This window comes from Canis aureus, chromosome 35 (genome assembly GCF_053574225.1).
Source record: "Canis aureus isolate CA01 chromosome 35, VMU_Caureus_v.1.0, whole genome shotgun sequence".
Classification (NCBI taxonomy): domain Eukaryota; kingdom Metazoa; phylum Chordata; class Mammalia; order Carnivora; family Canidae; genus Canis; species Canis aureus.
In genome coordinates, this window is record NC_135645.1 from 12,906,444 (window position 1) to 12,924,208 (window position 17,765).

At 43.5% G+C, this 17,765-nt stretch overlaps 1 protein-coding gene across 1 annotated transcript in view; it reads right to left on the reverse strand.

The window, feature by feature from the left end:
* Positions 1-1,809: 1,809 nt before the first annotated feature.
* QTRT2 (queuine tRNA-ribosyltransferase accessory subunit 2) overlaps positions 1,810-17,765 on the reverse strand; it is a 144,202-nt gene continuing 128,246 nt past the window's right edge. The window contains exon 12 of the transcript XR_013372377.1: positions 1,810-2,042. The gene's annotated coding sequence lies outside the window, so the exon portion shown is untranslated. The remainder of the gene's footprint in view (positions 2,043-17,765) is intronic.

Genomic DNA, 17,765 nt, shown 5'->3' on the forward strand with positions numbered 1-17,765 from the left:
TCACAGGCATGCGCTGTGCTGGTGGAAGCAGTGCTACATACACCTTTTGTCTTGTTAGATTGTGGTGGTGTTCCAGGCAGCAGTGTTTGGACCTGCCCGTGACCTTCCCTTGGAAGGACTGAGGGCCGGTGGACCAGGCCCAGAGGACTCTATTCTGGGAAATACCACGAGAGACCTGCAGACCCATGGTCTCACTGGAGCATGCAGTTCTTGAACCAGAGTGGATCTAACAGCTTGCAGCATCAGTAAGAGACAGAAAGAGGTCTTTGCTGAAGCACTTGGCCAGGTGACCCGTTAAACTCAAGACTAGCCTGCTTTGTCTAAGGAGGCCTTGCTTCGGGGAAAGACTTACTCAGGAAGCCAGAAGGTCCTCCAGGTTGGGGCAAGCCAGAGATCAGGAAAGGTTGTTGGAAATGCAGGAAGGGCACTTGAGACCAGTTATAGTCTCCCACAAGGAGACCCTCCTGGAGAAGATGAGCCTTCAACACAACAGGTTGGGGACAGATGAGAGTCTGTACTCGAGGGTTTTAACAGAAGTAAGACACTGCAGGAGATGCTATTCATGACTCTGACTCATAGGAACCAAGTATAGACACTCGGGTTCAGGCAGCGAAGACCCTCTACAAATGCAAAGGAGGTGGGAAAGTGTTCAACAAGATCTGCCTCTCCTTGTTCAGCATCAGCAGATTCACACTGGAGTGAAGTCTGATGAATGCCACGGTGTAGGAAAGCCTTTTGTGAAAAGGTAGACTTTGCTTGACACTTGAGGATTCACACCAGAGAGAAACCCTACCAGGGCAGCGAATGTGGAAAGACTTTCCCCTTCCACTCTGTTTTTATCTGATACAGTATGACCCTCACTGCCCAAAAGCCCTGTGAGGGTAAAGAATGTGGGGAAGATTTATACTACAGCTTCTCCCTCACTCGACACACCAGGAGTCACGCTGGAGAGAAGCTCTACGTGAACATGGAAAGGCCTTTGCCTACTACTCTGCTTTCAGCCGACGTATGATGATCCACACTAGAGAAGCAAAACGTTGAGTGCAAATAGTGTGGGAAAGGCTTCGTAACACCTTTTCTTTCCCTTGACACTTGAGGAGTGGTGCTGGGGAGAAGCACTCTGAATGCAGTAAGTGTAGGAAAGCCTTAAGCTGCTGCTCGTGGCTCACTCAGCTCACTCATTCATGCTGCAGAGCAACTCCTTGAGCCTAGGATACGTGGGTACGTGCCTTTTGCACCTGCCTACCTCAGTCAACATCCAAGAACTTGTACAAGGAAAAGACCTCTTGAATATAACTACTACAGAAAATCGCTTGGTCACAGGAAACATCTTACTTGGCATCTGAGAATTCACGTAGGAGAGAGACCTCTTGATTACCGCACACTTAGAAGAAAGGTCAGCCACACATCTCCCCAAAGGCTGTATCACTAAGCCATCTCAGGATTATTTCAAAGAACAAGGAGGAGGGAGCAGAAGAGAAAAAAAGAAATGAGTGCACAGCTTCTCTCAGACTTCTCTGAAAGCCATGTGTATGAAAATGTGCATACTTTTCTTTCTTCGGGGCTGTCTGAGAACTAACAGGGCTTTGCCCCTTTCTTTGTGCTTGATATTTGTGTTCACTCATGTCTAGTGACAGGGGAGTTGGACTGTTGAGAGCAGCTCTACAAAGATTTGTTGAAAGCACTCTTTATTGCAAAACATTGTCTTTAGTCTTAATGAGCATAAGTCTATATGAGAAATATGAAGTTTGTAAGAAGTTAGAATATTAAAAGTACTGCCACGTAAGATTATTTTATATTTAAGGAGATGAGGATCTACATATGAATAGGCACATCTTAATGCATCATTTAAGACTATGGAAGGTTTTAATTTTTAAAACAGTAGTTCTTCATGTGGTTTTGAACACCCAGGGACACTGGAGCTACGTGGCTTTCACAAGTGAGCTTGCAGTCTTTCCCTCATGGTTTCTCAGCTTCTTTCGTCCTCTGTAGAGGGGCTTCTCCAAAACAATGTCAGCAGTTTTCTAGAGGTTACACTGGAGCTGGTTAAACAAACAAAAAATATAGCTACCTTAAACTAATGAAAAACTCAGGAAGAAATTTTAAAAAAATGTTTAAATGAATACAATGTATTAAAATGTGAAACATGCATGGAGATCCTTTGACATATTAATGCAATTTCTAGAAATCTAGTCAAAAGAAATATTCTGACAAATGTGCAGAGATATGTGTACAAAAATAACTGCCAAAAATGTGTTTTTATATATGAAACAGTGAAAACAACCTAAATGTCTATCAGTAAAGAAATAAATTATGGCACATCTGTTCTATGAAATACCATGGAAGGATAAAATATCTCTGTGTGTATTGAGGTTAGAATATCTCCCAGATACAGTGTTAGGTAAAAAAGCAAGTTGCAGGAAATGAAATTAGATCTGGAAGGAGAAACATAACACTGTTAACAGTGGCTCTCAGTGGGAAGTGGGGTGGATCATGGATATAGGGAACTTGCAGTTTTTACTTTATATATTTAAACATTGTTTGCAAGTTTTTAAATAAAGAACATGTATTATTTTTGTACTAATGTTTCAAATATTTTAATCAAAATGGTGCCTTGCAATAAAAGTGACTCCTATTATTTCTTATGAGGCATGGATTTTACAGGATGTTTCAAAGTTCTGGTGTTATTATGCCTCAAAAAAAAAAAAAAAAACCAAATCAAAGATTCAGAGCTATTTGACAATATCTAATAAATGATAAGGAAGTTTAAAAACATTGAGACAAGACGTATGTAGAATAACATGTAAAAAAAAATGAGAGCTCAGCATAGGCTACTCTTCAACAAATAACAAACACTCATTTTTCTTTAAAATCCTGGTAACTTGGGGCACCTGGGTGGCTCAGTGGTTGAGCGTCTGCCTTTGGCTCAGGGCGTGATCCCGGAGTCCCAGGATCCAGTCCTCCATGGGGCTCCCCACAGAGAGTCTGCTTCTCCCTCTGCCTGTGTCTCTGCCTCTCTCTCTCTGTGTCTCTCATGAATAAATAAAATCTTTTAAAAATATAAAATAAAAAATAAAATGTCCTTTTACAAGTGGTTACGTTTTAGGTGTCAGGTTTTAATCTCCTTGGAGCTGATCACAAGGGAAGTACTCTGATTGCTAGTAATGTCAGTGTATCCTGTGTATATACACACATATACACACAAACATAAAAACACGTGTACTGGCCACAGCTGGTTCTAGATGTTTGCTGCAGAATGAATGTGGTTAGGTGTACTGGATTTACTTTCAGTCCTCATGATACAGGTCAGTTTTCTGAATGGAGAGAAGCATGGCTGCTTCTGTCCAACATAATATTCATGCCAAGCAATCAGACCTTTTTTCCAGAAAAGAACACGAGTTTGATATCTAATGATTTAATATAATCTTAAGATTTGTCTGCAGCCGCCCCCACAACATATTTGAATATTTGTTAACATCATGCATTGAGAATCATGAACTGAGAATCATGAACCATCGGACATACTTCCCTTGTTTAGAAATAAGGATGGGGCGTCTGGGTGGCTCAGTCAGTTAAGTGTCTGCCTTCGGCTCAGGTCATGATCCCAGGGTCCTGAGATCGAGCCCCGTGTTGGGCTCTGTGCTCAACAGGATGTCTGCTTCTCCCTCTCTCTCTTAGCACTCATTCTCTCTGTCTCTGTCTCTCCTCTCTCAAGTAAATAAATAAATAAATCTTTTAAGAAAGAAGAGGAAAGGAGAGAGTGAGATTTTCACACAAGCATACCTGTAACCCACAGGTAAAAGTCTGTCCAGGCAAATTGTAGTTTGCCTGACAGAGTTGTCCCACCAGAAACTGTGAGTTTTGTTCTCTTCTAACAGGAGAAGTTGGCAGCTACAGCATGGTACAAGTGGATCCTACCCATTTGGGGTCAGTCGCTGAAAGTGGACTGTGAATGAGAAGCCAAGTGACCTTTTCCTTTAGAAGAATGTCTTAGTCCAGGTTACAATACCAAAATACCATAAACTAGGTGGCTTATAAACAACAGAAATCTATTTCTCACAGTTCTGGAAGCTGGCAAGTCCAAGATCAAAGTCCCAGCAGATTGGGTGCCTGGTGAAAACCATTTCCTTGTTCACAGACAGTTGTCTTCTCACTGTGCCCTCACATGGTGGGAGGAACAAGGGAGCCCTCATGGGTTTCTTTTACCAGAGAACCAATCCCATTCATGAGGCTTCCACCCTCATGACCTAATTACCTCCAAAATCGTCACTTCCAAATATCATCACCCTGGGGGTTAGAGTTCAACATGGATTTCAAGGGGACATGCACAGTCTGTAACAGAGGAGAAAAGATCACCTGGAGAAGATACCGTGAAGATCATCGAGTAGTCCCCCTGGTCATATAAGGGTAGACTAAGCAGGTATCATGGCCTTGGGAGAGATGAATACAAGATCTTTGGTATTTCCCATGGTTTTAAAACTCTGCCTCCACCCTGAGAAGGAAGGTGGCCACCCTGAGAAATAAGGACAGTAATTTTGCGTCTGAGAATGGTGTTGGTGGTGATGGTAGTCAGGGTGACCCACTGTTTTCCAGGAGGTTATGATTGTCACTCAAGAAAGTTATAAGCAAAAGTGATTATGCAATGATCTGAACTCATCAAAATGTCCTTGTAATGGAAAAATAGCCACAGAAATTTTCAGGGCCAAATTCAACGGCAATACATAACATACAGCAGTGAACAAGTTACTGCACAGGGGGGTGTAAACTGACCAAATTTCATTTCCCTCTACATCTGACTTTAGGACTAATCCCCTTTGGGGTATAAGTATCCAGTGTTCTTAGACAACTCAATTTAAGGGACATGGGAACCCTCAAAGCAAGACACTGAGCTCCACGATAATGAAGCACATGGGACATGTGAGTGATCAAGTGGCTATGTGAAAATATAGGGGGGAAAGTTCTGTATTTCAAATTTGTGGGCCAATTCATCCCAGTTATAGGTAAAAATGTGTTTTCTTAAGGCTAAGACAATCTAAGCCTTTTGAAGAGCTAATTCGTTAGATATTACCTTTGGCTTCTTACTGACTTTTCAATGAAGGATTGTGAATGTCTGTCTCTTCTTTGATTTCCATAGCTGCTGCTGCCAGCTATCAACATATTAGCATTCCTTCATAGCTTTTCTCTTTTCTGTAGCTTTTTCCAGATCTGTTTATCTTTATATTCTACAGCTTCAATATAGTAGGTCTAGATGGGGCTCTCCAGTTTATCATGTTTGGTATTTATAGGGATTTCTGAATCTAAAGGTTCCTCTATTTCATCAATTCTGGAAATGTTTCCTTCATTATAACGTTGGGCATGCATCTCCTTCATTACCTCTATTACTCTATTATTACTTTCCATAATTCTCAAATGTATATTGTACCTTCTTACTCTTTTCTTTCTCTTACCCTATCTCCCTTATTTTCAACCTCATCCTTCTTTGCTTTCAGAGTAGTTATTTCATATCTATCTCCCAGTTCACTAATTCTCTCTTCACCTGTGTAAGTAAAATGCCAGTGGTTATATTTTTCATTTATACAAGCCCTAATTGGTTCTTTTTCAAAATATATAGTTGCTAATTTCTTACACTTTTAATACCTCTTTTATATTTTATATCCAACATTTCTAATATCTGAAATTTTGATTAAACTTCTGATTTTGTTTCTTGATGGTTCTTTTGATTTCAAACCAGGACGTCTTATTTCCTCATATATTTTGTGATTTTTAATTCTGAGCTAATGTTAATTGGAATTATATCTGTAGGAATTCTTTAAGGCCTGAAATCAAGATGCACACCTTCAGAGAAAATTTACTTGCTCCTATCAGGCCCCTGGAGACACTACCTAACAGACTATTTTGGATTCTCAGCTTGGGATTTTTCAGTTCATATTAGTAATGGGGATTCTAGCTTAAATCCAAAGAGAATGACTCATGGTTATGAATTCCTCAAGAGAAATTTATCCTTCCTAGCATCCCAAAGGTAAGACAGGCAGTTATATTTACTGGGCTTCCCCTAAGGGGCACTTTTTTCCCTACTTCCTCTTTTCACCAAGGATAGCACCTTTTGGGAGCTCTGGCTTTAGGCAAAAGTCTTTGACCCTATTTCCCACATTACACACACCTTGAGTCTTGTCTTTCCCAAATGTAGTTTTCTCTGATTTGTGCTTTCCTGTCATTTTTGGACTCTTAAGAATTTTCCTTTCTTAAAAAAAAAAAAAAAAAAAAAAGAGAGAATTTTCCTTTCTTGCCAATACAACTAGGCATTTTTTAAATATATAATTCTTCTAATTTTACGTTCTTTTTAGGCATTTTGCACTGAGAGACCTTTTTTTTTTAACACCTAGTATTTCATACTGCCAGAAACAGGGCTTCATTATTCATTTCATTAGCTAAATCATGTTCCCCCAACCTTTTGAATTTACCAAACAGTAAATTGTAACAAAAGATGAATTGACACACATAGGCTCACCAGTTTTTTATTTTGTAAAATAATAATTTAAAAAACAAATGTAATGTGTTGAGCACTGGGTATTATACTATATGTTGGCAAGTTGAATTTATTTTTAAAAAATGCCTAACTACCTTTTACTTTCATCATCTCATAAAAAATAAGTTGAGAAGACATTATGAGGGAAACAGCTTTTAACTTAAATTTATTTTGCATTTTGCTGAGATTGATGACAACTTTGTCATAGACCATCATTGCTCCACGGATTTAGCAACTGGGAACCACTAAGCTATGTCGTATGCCATTTCAGACAACTGTATCTAAAAGTGTACTCACCATAAAATCTATTAACTGGGAACTCCAAGCACCACCAACAAACTAACTGGGCTAATGTCATTAAATTTACTTATTTGCAGTTGAGCAAATAACTCCCAGTTTATGAAAAACAGAAATAAAAAATGGCATGCAAAGTCCAAATCCTGAATCCCTCCTCCATTTGGGAAAATCACTTAAGCTCTCAGCCTCATTGTCTTCATCTGTGACAATACATACTACATACTCACAGATACTTTGAAGACTGATAAGAGGAGTGTTCTTCAGAGTGATGAACTTCTCTATTGTTCCCCTCCCTTTCATTCCTATCATGGAGGAAGAAGTTAGGGCCAACTGAGACGTCCAGGAGAATAAAATTTGCTGACAAGAAAGATAGCCCAGCAAAATTTAAGCTCTACAGAAGCTGAGATTGTGTTCGTGGAAATATCCCGAATACCTGTAACAGTGCTTGGCACACTGTGAGTGGTCAATGAATGAGGACTGAGAAAACAGATCGGAGCTTTACACCAAAATGAGCCACAATGAAACTATCACCAACATTATCCAAAAGGAGCAGAAATCCTGTGTCCCACATCATAGTCTCCCTTCTCATCAATACTTTTCCCTCACTCCTCCCTATCCTCCCATGCATCCTACCATGCAATGCTTCTCCAACAGGTTCTACGGTCCCAGAGACAGAACCTAGCTTTAGGAGAGAACAGCAGAATTAAAGAATATCCTAAACCTTTTTAGAGTCCTTGCAATCTGTGCATAAGCCTGTCTTGCAATAATATCTTTGTACAGTGCTCTGCGGTGACTCTGAAGGCCTGCAGGACCATCAGCCAACTGTGTGGAGGCTGGTCAGATAATATCTATGAATAACAATGCTGGTTAACATTCATTGAGCATTTTAATTACACCAGGCTCTATGCTAGTGCCTTTATATATGGATTATCTCATTTAATTCTCAGAGCAACCCACTGAGTTTGGTACTATTAAGCCTCATTTTATAGACACTGAATCTGAAGCTTAGAAAGGTGAAATAGCCCATCTGAGGTCACATAGCTAATACTCTGTCTGCAAAATCCGTGCTCTTAACCATGGCATTGTATATAATACAGACTATATACCACTCCAAAGTCTTTGGCATGGATTATATGTAAGCATATCCATATTGTGATGTGACATTTCTTAAATGAATCTATGCCTTTTGATTTTCTTATGCTAGTGTACAAGTTGAAAAGATAAATATGAAAAAAGAAAACCACGTCTAAAAGTGAAAATAGTGTTTGAAGTGACTAGAGAGAAAAGAACAAAACTGTCCCTTTCTTATATTGTTTTCTTCCTCCTCTATCGAAATGTCTCTTCCTCACCATCACCACCCTCTGTCTGATTATGATTTCTTAGCTTCACGATGACTGCAAAGCTTTCTACATGATCTCCCTATATCAACTTTAGCCCCTCCCCATCTTATCAATCCCTCAAGAAAGCAAGTATGGGACTGATAATAAAGCATCATCTAATCCATCTTCCCAACTAAAACCCTTTTCAATGGTTTCCCTATACTTTTAGGAGAAGGTAAAAGTCCCTAACACAGCCAATAAAGCCATACCTGTCCGGCCCCTACCCATCTACCCAGCCACGCTGCATTTCGTTACTTCTACTTCAGCAACAAGGCTTGTGCACATCCTGCTCTCTCTTGCAGGATATGCTCTTCCATCACTTCTCCACCTAATAGAGTCTGACTCATCTTTCAGACTGCTTGCCATTATGTCACCCTGCAGACTGTGCACATGCCTGCTGCATAAGAGGCTCAATAGGTAATGGTTAAGTGAGTGAATAAAGGGAATTAACCCATGGTGGTCTACAAGCCAGGTCTGTTGGCATCTAGTTTTCACTCTGAATCTTCTTGAATGATGATGCTGGAATTCTTTTACCTCCTGCCTCTGCCACAGTTGGCTCAGGATCTGGTTCAGACTGAGCTTGCAGGTAAAACTCATGATCCAATCCCACTGGGGAAGACAAAGCCTATCTCAGAGGAAAGCTGCTCGGTGAAGCAATCTCAAGAAATCTTGAGGCTTAAGTCAACGACTGAGTGACTAGAAAGTTGGGAGGACACTGGGCAGTATGCATATGCCCTCCTAATTAACTCAGTAATAAATCAACTTCTAGCACAATTAGAAAAACCAAGAGCCATTCCTGAATTCCTGCTCTTGGAATTTCAACTGCTTTCTCTGGCCTCTGAGGCTCAGCTACCCCTCTGAATTCTGTACCTCCATTACTCCTCATTCATCTCTCACTGTACTCTGTTGGCTGTGCCTGGCCCTTCCTCTCACATCCTCATCAGCTCCATGGCTATCCTTCTCCAAGTCCCACAATCCTTGAAAAGGTACCCAAATCCCTGACCCTTCAGGGCCAGAAGGATCCAATATTCCATCCCCACCCTTTTAATTAAAATGGTGGGAATTGGGTATGTTCTTTGGCTTCAAATCTCCCCATTGTACTTGATTAGACCTTGGAGGCATACACACCCAGGAGTATACTGTAGGAGATACTGTAATTAGCTTGCTCCAAATTTATTCTAACCCCCTCCTACTGTGCCTTCCTATGCTGAAGAGTCCAGAAAGCCAAAAACTACATTTCCCAAACTGCCTTACAGGTGGGATTCCATAAAGACTCCTGTTTCACCATATAAACTTGGAATGAGGAAGATTGAAAGCACCCATTCAGTTGCTGGCATGGGCTGAGGCAGAGGCAGCATAACCTGTAGTCAGCAGCCCCCTATAATTCAGGGTCCTCCTGCAGCAGAAATGCAACTGCTTGAATTATGGCTGAGGTTTGTATGACTTTGGAATCTGGAAGTGTTTTTGGAAGCTCAGCCTAGAACCAGCTCTTCTAACCAGTATCCAGTGATATTAGTATCTGGTAATATTTCTGCTTAAATTCACTAGAGTGGTTTCTGTTGTATGAAGCTGAATTCACCAATAGAAAGCTCAAAGAGTGACTGTAAATCCCTGGGACACCAGGTACAGATTTATTCAGTCTACCTGACCTTGTTCCAGGCCCAGGCAATTTCCCATCTGTAAGCATCAGTCGCTGGGCAACACCCTAAAGACACCATGCCACACAGCAACCCATGTCCAGCCTTACACCAAACTAAAGGATCATTCCCAGGAACGATCACTCAGAGGCCAGTCCTTAAATTGTTGACTCTAATTGCCTTTTTTGCTGTCCCTATTTACAGACTCTGCACTCTGTTTGTCCCATGAGTCAGCTTATGGGCCCTCCCAAACACCTTGTTACCCCTACTTCTTAGGCCATGAAACAAAGTCTCAAACTACTTTAACGAATCACTTCAAATGTAAATTGATATCCCTCTTATGTGCCCATAGCACTCTATATCCACTCCAAGGTAGAGTTTGTCACATTGGGTTAAAATTACCTGTCCACTCCTCTGTAACTCCTACTAGAAGGTATCCACATGAGAGTAAGTTCAGGGCCCATTTCATGGAGTATTAACTCCTAGTGCTGAACACTATGCTTGGTACATAGTAGGTGCTCAACAAATAGTTCAGAAGTTCTTAATGAATATATAAATGTTATGTTAACATGGTGTTTCTAGCTAAATTCCAAGGGGCTTTCCCTAGATCTCTAAATAAATCCTCAGCCAATCTACAAAGCACTACTATAAGGAGAGAGAGAATTACCAAAAGTCCACTATTTGGACAAATAGACTATTCTGGAATTGATCAATCATATAAAAATTGTATAATTTCATGCTTCCTCTGAAAGATGTCAAAATTCCACAAAGGTCAGTTATTGTGTAACCTCTACAGAGCCTTCTCTCCATGTTATGATTTTCTTGGGCTGGGAATTGAATATATCTCACTATTGTCTATTAAAGCATAATTGTAATGAGATTTCTGAAATGCAAAATAAAATTCTTTGGCCATATCAAAGCCCTCCTTGGCAGCTCCTTGTCTTGAAGATTGGCATTCACAGATCTCCAGTTACACCCATGTTCCTGTTCATAGCAAGCAATACACAAATGAATAGCAAATGGTGTCAGAAAAACAATCCTGAACACCTGTGTATGTTTGTTTGCTTTTGGCATTTCATTCAACTGCTAGCTATAAATTAATTATCCCAGTCAAAATTAATTTCTCCCTCTTCTGTTGCCCAATAGCACTTTCTTTATTCTGCAATTATAGCACCTCGCACATTTTCCCATGTATTGCAGAATTAGGTTCACCACTATCCTTGTCTAGGAAATATTATACCATTTATTCAAAGACTAGAAGAGAACCACAAACTACCATTATAGAGATGAGGGTCCTAGATGGTTAATTAACTTTACTAAGTGGCTGGTTCTCACACACCAGGCTCAAAGCACTTGGATTCAAATTTATTCTACGGCAATATTATAAATGATATTCATTACATTCATATAAGCTGTAGGCTTACTATACTGTTACCCAAAGAGTGTGTCTCCAGCCATTTAAATCAGAATCACCCAGGGTTGTAATTAGTACATGCAGATTCCCAGGGTCTACAGTGGAGCTACAGAAACAGAGGTCTCATCTGGAAGAGGGAACACACTAACAAAAAATACATTCTGTGACCAGTCTGTTGGATAGTCCACTATTTTACCAATCCTGGACCTGCACATTATAGTGTCCAATAATTGTTGTTGCTGCTTTTAAATTCTTTTGCCCACCGAGGTTTGAGGGCTACTAATCAAGTAGATAACCCACCACAATAAGTGAAGTAAGTATAGATAATAAAGGCAAATAATAAGTAAGCAAAATGTTACTAAAAGAAAAAAGAAAATAGGACAGATACGTATGAACCAAGTCTTAGGAAACACCAAGGTGGAGGCAATCAATTCTATGTGGAAGGCTCTAGGAAGACATTTATAGCAGATTATAGTTGAATTTGGGTCATTCTGAAGGCACTGGAATTAGCCAATTAGAGAAGCAATACAAAAACACTGGATGCGAGTGCGTGAGCTAGCTTGGAGAGAGAAACATGTCTTGGGTGTCAGAGACAAGCAGAGAGCTTGGGAGGCAGGGGGCAAAATGCAGGGAAAGGAGATTGGTAGGAGGTGAGGCTGAGCTGTAATGACTGGGGCCAGACTGTGAGGCATCTTGGCCATCTATGCTTTCCCCCGTATTCTCAGAGCTGCTGGGGATCTCAAGAGGTAAACTGGCATAGGTATAGTCTCACCTACCAACAGGGTGCTCTCAGACATGAAACTTCCACATACTTGGGCGGGGGGGGGGGGGGAGTTTCAGTGTGTAGTTGTCCTTATACAGCCTCCAGATGACCATTTTCAGTGACTTGGAGGCCTGTTTCATTAACCAGCCAAGTCAGAGAACCTAAATATGCTGAGATCTGCAGTGGCCACTGCAACTTTCAAACATACTAGATGTGTCTGGCTTGTGATTTATCTGAAAAGGAATCACAAATGTGGCCATGAGTTATTTTCGGTGTCCATGATTTTAGAGCCCAACAGTCAATTCTGAGAAACCAATTTCCACCATGGGCAGAACCCAGCTCCCCGTGACTGATCATTTGTTCAAGCTGCAGAAGGAAGAAAGTTGAGGAAAGATCGGGTAACAGGTGCAACCTGCCTAGATTTGCTCAGGGCATTGTAGATCTCGGCAAAGGGTGGGCTCCCTTATCTCCCTGCCTCCCAGCAGGGAGGGTGAGGCAAGTCCCCTCCTAAGACATTCATACTCCAGTCCCAAGAAGTCAGGTAGAAGTGATGTCTGTAGAAGGACAGAGAAAGCTCACTGGACCTCAAGAAAGATGGGCAAGAACTCAAATTGAAGGGTTATTCTGGACCTTTTCCCTGTGGTTCCACTGAGAGAGGAAAAGCACCCTGAGCAGGGTCCTGACACTATTCTCATATCCCCACTGGTGTTTCTGCCTCCTGGTGGGTCCTGTCCCTCCAATCCTAGATGGAAACAGCAAAGCATAGTCCTTTGCTCAACATCAATCTACCTACCTATGCCCCTGAGCTCAATTGTTTCCTGTAAGGAGGTCCACACTCAACAATTCCTAAATCATGACCGTACCCTCTGCACGAAGGCTGAATCCTCCCAACAACCTCATGGGGTCCAAACTATCTCTGTGTGACTGTCTCTGTGTTGCAAATGAGGCAACCATGACACAGGGAGTGGATGACTTCATCCATTCATGGTCTCCAGCCACTGCACGGGATGTGAACTCAGGTGTTCTGACTCCACAGCCATATGCTTAGCTTCTTTCTACATATGGTAGAGCTGCTGCATATGCCGTGCTGCTTCCCAGGCAGAAATGAAGCTTGACCGTGACAGCAACATAGATCCATTATGGGGAACTTGGAAAGATATTGAAAAGGTACAAAAAGGAAATAAAAATCACCCACAAACCCACTACTTCTACCTTTTGGGGGAATGATGCAAAGTAAAAACTGAAAATTCCTGCTTATCTCTAACTTTAGCTCTCAAAGGTATCCACTGTCTTCCCAGACTTTTTTAATGTTTACACAAATATGTGTAGGTATATACAGACAGCAATTTTTAAATAAGAGTAAGACCACACTTGCACATTACACAATAAGATTATTCTGCGCACTTTCTCAATATAACATCTATTCAAGCCCTTTTTAATGACTGCATAGTAATCCACTGTCTGCTGACCCACAATGTCTTCAGCCAGTCCTATATAATAAATACCTTTGTCCATATATCTTTATGTACCCGTGCTAGTAGTTCCGTAAGATACATTCCAACAAGGGGCTCACAGAACATGTGCGCTTTTCATTTTGCTAATTGTCAGATTACTCAGTGGATCTTTAATTCTTGACTTGATGACGGCAAAGAGAGGGTTGATGAGAATGAAGCTATATTAGCTAATGAGAATCACATGAAGCTGGGCTAAGCATCGTCTACGACGCTGGATGAGTGACATGAAAGGGGTTCCTCATGCACATCTCAAACTCTTTCTCACTAAGAAACCACTGGAGAAATGCCCTCCCTTGCTCTGGCTAAGAGAATATGTCTCTTTCTGGCCTCTCTAGAATTCTCTTCTCCACTGGGCACTGCTCTTGCCCCCACATGAGTCCACACTAAGGTATGGATGTCTTGTGTCTGTGACTTATTGTTTTCTGAAAATGCACCTCCTTGATACCCATACGTGCCCAACATTTATTTCAAATACCAAATCTTTGCCAACAGGTCCCCTTAATGTCTGCTCCCTGCAATTTCCTCGGCGAATGCTCACCACTGATTCTCCTGCCTGTCTGCCCTGCCTGCATGTTTGCTCCAGAGCCGTCAAATCCAAGGACCCCTGGCCTCTGACCAGTGAGAGAAGGGCACTGTTCTTTCAGAAACAATAACTTCCAGATTAAGTTGGACCTGGTCAGACCCTTCCAAGTTCCCTCCTGAGGGCTGTCACCCCCACACTTTTCCTCTTAACCTGCTCCTACTCCCCACCCTGCCCGCCAAAAGCCCCTCTCCTCAGGGGCCCTCTGCCGTCAGCCAAAGCCGGGATGCCCACTTTTCCAACAAACATAATCCCCTTTACTAGACACACACCTCCTGATATTAGTTATTCCTCCCGCCTGAAAGGCAGTGTAGCCAAATGCAGAGAGCATAGGACTCTGGACTCAGAAAGTTAGGGGTTTGAATCTTGGCTCTAACCCTGTTTGGCTGTGTGATCTCAAGCAAGGCATTAACCTCTCTGCACCTGAACTCCCTCAGTTATAAATTAGGGGTAAGGAGAAAAAGAAAACACAGAACTGTTGAAAGCACCTGGTGTAGAGTGCCTGCACCCACAGACCTAATAATCAGCTATTCTTAATATCCTTCCACAGCCAAACTTCTGAAGTGAGGCATTACTGGTAGTGTCATATAAAATTTTACGATCGTTTCAAATTTGGGGATCTTATCAAGTTCCTTTCACACACAAGCCTTGGAAGAGGTTCCGAATCTTAAGCTCCATTAGCCTTAGATCCAATCCCCCTCTGCCGGTGGTATGCAAAGAAGCGGGACACTTCTGCATGGCTGGAGCAGTGTGACTAACACAACCCTTTCCGAGGAGGGCACATCTCCAAGGAGGGGGACAGTCAGGACCATAATCTTTAAATACTTGTTCGACTCTGAGAAGTCACTCTGCCGGGCTCCCCCACTTCAGAACCCGGATCAGGGTGACGGGGCTGAGGTCAGGCGGCTGGCCAGCTGGCTGCTGTGCAGGCCCATGGGCAGGGAGGATAGTCCAAGCTCATCGTCGTTCCTCATACTGCCCTTCCCAACCTGGGGAGGTTGGGAGACCTTTTGGTTATTGCTGCACTGCTGAGGTAAGACGCTCTACTGACAGGACTGAGGCAGGGGCCTCAGGTACCGTATATCCTGCATTGCTTGGGACAGGCCTACTCATTGAAGAATTGTCACACACACACACACAAATGCCAATAGCACTCCTCTTGAGAACCGTCTGTCGGGCTTGGACCTCAACAAGGCTTTATTATTGTTCCCCACCCCGGTGACCTGGGCTGGACCCTCTAGCCTGGAGGCTAGTTTTATACCCAGTCCATGTCTCCCTCCCTGGGGGGCACATCAGTGCTCACTGAGCTACCGGCACACGGGGGCAGAAGGCAAATGCATATTATCTGATCTACAAAGTTTTTACTTCAAACCCTTAGGTAACACCCCTGCTGGTGAACTGCCACTTGGCATCCTGCCCACAGGCCTAAACCAGTCCACTCAAGGAAAAACTCCCGCCACTGAACCTCGGGTGTCCCAAGGGGCATATAACCCACTAGTTCCACGGCCCTATAGGGCCACTGACTCTCTCTGGGCTCTCTCCCCCCCACATCCCCAGGGCTGGGAGCGTGCCACATATGAGCGGCCTCTAAGTCTTATCAGAAGAACGAACCCAAGAAAATAATAACTAATGAGCCAACGCTTTCCGAGTGCTTGCTATGTGCCAAGCCCTGACACCTTACATACATTATCACACTTAATCCCGAGTAGCATAAAATAAAGCTCACTTTAGAGAAAGGCGATGGGGTCCGTGTCAATCCCGCCCCTCGGCCTCTGTGGGTGAGTCACTGTTGGACGGAAGCTGTTCTCTGGGCGCCTGCGCCCCCAGAACCCCTCAGGTTCTCAGGGACTCGGGGGCCCACACGGGGACGCCTTATCGCCCACATGTCTCCTGCCATTACCAGAGATAAATCCAGGGACTGTCATTACGGTAATGGCCTCTGTGACTAAGAGGAGTTAAACAGAAAGTCAGTGAATGTCACATATCTTGAAAAATCTATTCACCATGAAGTCACCTTCTAATGTGTTCTGAGGAAACAATAACATCCATTTTCACTCCAGACACTACTCTCCATGGTAAATAATATCACGAGGTGACTCTATCCTGTAAGTCCCCAGAAATTGTTTCTAATTATTGTCAGAGGCACATCAATTACCAATAGAGCCTCCAGGCGGCCCTCGTCGTGGCTCTGATTAGCAACATGTTTTACTTCCATTTCTTCTGTCAAGCCTCTCAGCCGTCTACGTGGTTAATTGCTCCGTCTTGGCTGCAGGCCTGCTCCGCTCACCCTCCTCCGGGCGCTGCGGCCCTCACGGCTCAGGCCCGCACCTCACCTTCCGCGAGCGGCTCCTCAGCACCTGCCAACGACTCATTCCGTCCCTTCAAAACACAAGAGCTCCGCTGACCCATATTGAAGCTGATAAAACCGCCTCCGTTGAAAAGCAGACAAGCCAGTGGCGCTGGGCCGCGACCTGTGACAGGCACATCTGCGTCCTCATCAAACCCTCAGAACGTCCCTGCGAGGGAGGCACAGCTACCGTCTCCGTTTTCCATCTGACAGAACCAAGGCACAACGAGGTCAAGTAACTCCCCCCGAGTCACATAACCAACAGGTGGAGGACCAGCTGCCCCCCAGACGGAGTCGTCTTCGCTTCCATTCCTCTCCAGCCCTGTGGCGAGCCAGACTTCCTCTTTACTGTCCCTCTCTCTCCTTTCTCCGCACCTCTGCATCCCTCCCACTTAGTCTTGGAAGATTCTAGTTTAGTTGGACTCTTTCCAAAGCCACTTCTATCACAATTCTTGGTGCTTTCAACATCCAACCAGACTCCACAGCGTTGGGCTTCGGGGAGCGCCACCATGTACACTACAACAGGAAGCTGATTCTGTTCTACCCCAAGTCAGCGGGCGCCCCCCCTCCCCGAGTTCCTGCCGCTGCCTAGACATCACCACCAACTACAACTGCAACTGTACTGTTTCAGACCCCCCTCTCGGACCACGGCCTCTACTCTTTCCAGCTCATCCTTTCCAGCGTCCCAGCCCCAACAGTTTTTGGGCCACACCAGGACCTATGAACCATGGTTGCTGGCACCTACCTTTCATTGTCTCTCACGCCTTCATGACCTCCTGCGCTCCTTACCCAACTTGCATGGGCCGTCATGGTGTTACCCCCTGAGTATACCCATCTCCACCCACTTTCCCTTCATTGTGCTCAGCTGGTAAAACCCAAAGCTGAGTTCAAGCCAACTGTCCCCTTCCTCCACGCCTATATGAGGGCAGCCAAGTGCAACTGAAGAAAACGACCGCCCCGCCAGGTCTCCCTTTGGTTGTTACCACAAACCTCACGTGGACCCCGCGCTCCCTGGCAGCCCACCTTATCACCCACGTCCACTCACCTTCCCAGGACTCTTTCACCTCTTCTCCCTCCAAACCTCCAATACCCTTCTTTTCCCCTCAGGAGCTCACAGCTAGTAACTTCACTTCCCACTCCACTGAGAAACTGGAGCATTATTCCAGCAACTGGAATAATGAGTTTCTACTGCCACACCTGCCCATCTTTCTGCATTTCTGCCCATGTGCTTTCCCTGCCCTCTTGTGGCTCTGGGTGGACTGTCTGTATGGTGTCTAAAGCCAACTCTTCTCCACTTTGCACGAGATC